Source organism: Panthera uncia, chromosome D1, assembly GCF_023721935.1.
Source record: "Panthera uncia isolate 11264 chromosome D1, Puncia_PCG_1.0, whole genome shotgun sequence".
NCBI lineage: Eukaryota > Metazoa > Chordata > Mammalia > Carnivora > Felidae > Panthera > Panthera uncia.
Genome location: NC_064808.1, coordinates 105,517,167 through 105,520,566, shown reverse-complemented (window position 1 = coordinate 105,520,566; position 3,400 = coordinate 105,517,167). Strand labels below are relative to the sequence as shown.

Genomic DNA, 3,400 nt, shown 5'->3' with positions numbered 1-3,400 from the left:
GGTTAAGCGTCTGACTTTGGCTCAGGTCATGATCTCACAGTTCGTGGGTTCAAGCCCGTGTTGGGCTCTGTGCTGACAGCTCGGAGCCTGGAGCCTGCTTCAGATTCTGTGTCTCCCTTTCTCTCTGCCCCTCCCCTGCTCATGCTCTGTCTCTCTCTGTCTCTCAAAAATAAATAAATGTCAAAAAAAATTTTTTAAAGAGTTAATTATATTTTCAAGAAAATTGTTTAAAGTAAAAAAGAAAAGTTCTTATATTTACACATGTAGTTAGTTTCTGTTGTTTTCTCTTTCTGTGTGTAGATCAAGGTTTCTATATGATATAATTTACATCTACGTGAAGGACTTCTCTTAACACGTCTTGCACTGCAGGTCTCTGTGTTAAGAATCATTGCAACTTGTGTATGCATGAAGAAAATGTAATTTTCCAAAACAAGTCTTTTAAAAAAATTTTTAAGTTTGTTAATTTCAAAAACCTCACTAGTGGAATAAAAGAATTTAATACAGGCACACAAAAAAGGAAGCCCCATGAGGTTTTCACTAGGATGAAATGGGATTAGCTTTGTAGTTCTCATAATCCTCTTCATGGAAGGATGCAATTTCAGTTGCATTGCTGATTCTAGTAGCTTCCAGAATGCTACCTTCTTTTACCAGGGGTCTGCCAGTTTCCAAATTCAACACAAGTTTATTTGCGTTTGATTTATGAGCTTGATGAATTACCTTCAGTTTGTCATATGTATAATTAATGAATGGTGGTGTCAGGCTGGCCCTTAAAGAGACCTCTTGCTTTAGAAATACAACAGGGGGACTGGGTGGCTCAGTTGGTCAAGTGTCCCACTTCAGCTCAGGTCATGATCTCACAGTTTGTGAGTTCGAGCCCTGTGTCAGGCTATGTGTTGATGCTCAGAGCCTGAAGCTTGCTTTGGATTTTGTGTCTCCCTCTCTCTCTGCCCCTCTCCTGTGCTCTCTCACTCTCTCAAAAACAAATAATGAAACTTTTTTTTAATTAAAAAAAAGAAATACTATAAATTTCTCTACAGTTTGGTCCAAATTAATTCCATGACATACTACAGGTTTGTAAATTATAATGCTCAAATGAATGAATGAGGCAAACTATAATGGTCACCTCTCCAGAAGTCATGTGAAGAAATTGTTTTGATCCAAAATTTTTTTCACATGTAGGCTCCCTAGGGAATCTCTCACATACACAAACAAGGAAAACTCTGCTAATATATTTTGCCCATTTGGTTTTACCGAACATTCAGCAAGTTAAGCCTGTGATTAGTCAAAATTGGTATCCCAATATTCTTTTTTTTTTAAGTTTATTTATTTATTTAGAGAGAGACAGAGACAGCATGAGCAGGGGAGGAGCAGAGATAGAGGGAGAAGAGAGAATCCCAAGCAGGATCTGCACCTTCAGCACAGAGACCGACACGGGGCTCAAACTCACAAAACCACAAGATCATGACCTGAGGTGAAACTGAGACTCTGACGCTTAACTAACTGAACCACCCAGACACCTCCAATATTCTTCTATTTGAAGAATATTTTTGATGGTAAAGTAATTCTAGACTGATATATTTTTTTTTCTTTCAATACTTTAAAGATGTTGCACCTCTATTTTTTCTTCTATTGTTTCTAGTGAGAAATCTGTCATCTATACCTTTGTTTTTCTGAACATAAGGAATATATTTTCTAAGTGATTTTGAGATTTTATTACTGGTTTTAAGCAATTTGATTAATAAATGACTTGGTATAGTTTCCTTCATCTTTCTTGTATTTAAGGTTCTTTGAACTTTTGGATTTACATGCTTGTAATTTTCAATGAATTTGGATATATTTTAGCTACTTTTTCTTCAAATGTTTTTTAAGTTCCCCCTCTCTATCCTCTTCTTAGGGGACTCTAATTATTTGTATATTTAGCTCCTTAAATTTGTCTTACAGGTCACTAATGCTTTTTCATTTTTAAGTATTTTTTTCTCTGTGTTTCATTATGGGTATTTTCTATTGCTATGTCTTCAAGTTTATTAATATGTATTTTGTGCTTTATTATTTAATCTTCTAGTAATCCTATACAGTGTATTTTTGATCTCAGAAATCATAATTTTATCATTTGAAGTTTGATTTGCTGAGTCTTTCCTCCAGCTTTTTGAACATATAAAATATGATCATAATGATCCTTTTAATGTCCCTTATACTAAATTTACCATTTGTGTCATTTCTAGTTTCATTTTCATTGATTGATTTTTCTCATTAAGGGTTGCATTTTCCTATGTCTTTGCATGTTTGGTAATTTCACTTGGATGCTAGACCTTGTGCTTTATACCTTGTTGGGTGCTAATACTTTTTTATTCCTATAAATATGTTTGAGCTTCATTCTGGAACATAATTAAGTGATTTAAAAACTTATCCTTTTAGATGTGACTTTTAAGCTTTGTTACATGGGGACAAAGCAACATTTAATCTAGAGTTAATTTTTCCCACTACTGACATCATTAGTTACTAAGTTTTTCACTCTGTTGGCAATATTCCCAGTCATATGTGACTTTCTAGGTAATTCCCTCCTCTCATTTGGCGTATTTCTTCCCCACACTTTGAGTAATTTCCTCAAATTCATGTACTGATCATTACTGTACTGCATATTTGAAAGAGTGTCTCTGCTGATTTCTGAAGTCTTGTCTCTGTGCAGTTTTCTTCTCTATGTTATTCAGTCCTGTAAACTCTAGCTGTCTTAGCCTCTCCAAACTACCACATCTGTCTCTCAACTTAGGGAGGAGGCTCCCTTCCCTAAGCCTTGTCCGGCCAATAAGCTAGGGCAATCATAGGGCTCACTTAATTTATTTCTCATATCTAAAGATCAACATTCTTAACTGCCTGATGCCCAGTGTCTTGAAAACCCTTGATTCTGATATTTTGTCTATTTTCAGAAGTTTCAGCCTAAATCTTGTCCTGATTACTCCACCTTCACCAAATGAGGAAAGCTTCTCAGTAGTTCTGTGTTGTTTCTCAATTTGGTATATTTGCATTATGTGTAATTAAATATAAACTTATACCTGTGTCTTCCATGAGCTAGAAAGTTTTTCCTAAGGGTGAGTTTTTTCTACCTTTATTGGATTCTTGAGAGGGTGAATAAAAACAAATCTATACTTCAACTTCCAAGGAAGGTGTGCTGAGAGTTTTTTCCAATTTACTTTTCAAAACCTGGAGTTACTTGATGATCCCATAAAATGGGATATGGCTTCATTCTACTGTGTGGGGAAAATTATTTCACTTACCTTTGCAGCTTGTTTTATAACTTCCTTGGCCATACCAAAACATGTATCCTTTTTCAAGGAATGCAGAGTATAACTTCATTTATGATCTATTGTTTTGTTTTGGCTTCTTCTCTGCCTTTAATATCAAA

The 3,400-nt window shown here is 35.1% G+C and overlaps 1 pseudogene; it reads right to left on the bottom strand.

Moving 5' to 3' along the window:
* Nucleotides 1-314: 314 nt before the first annotated feature.
* Nucleotides 315-1,283, bottom strand: LOC125915536 (UPF0538 protein C2orf76-like; annotated as a pseudogene).
* Between the last annotated feature and the right edge of the window lie 2,117 nt (nucleotides 1,284-3,400).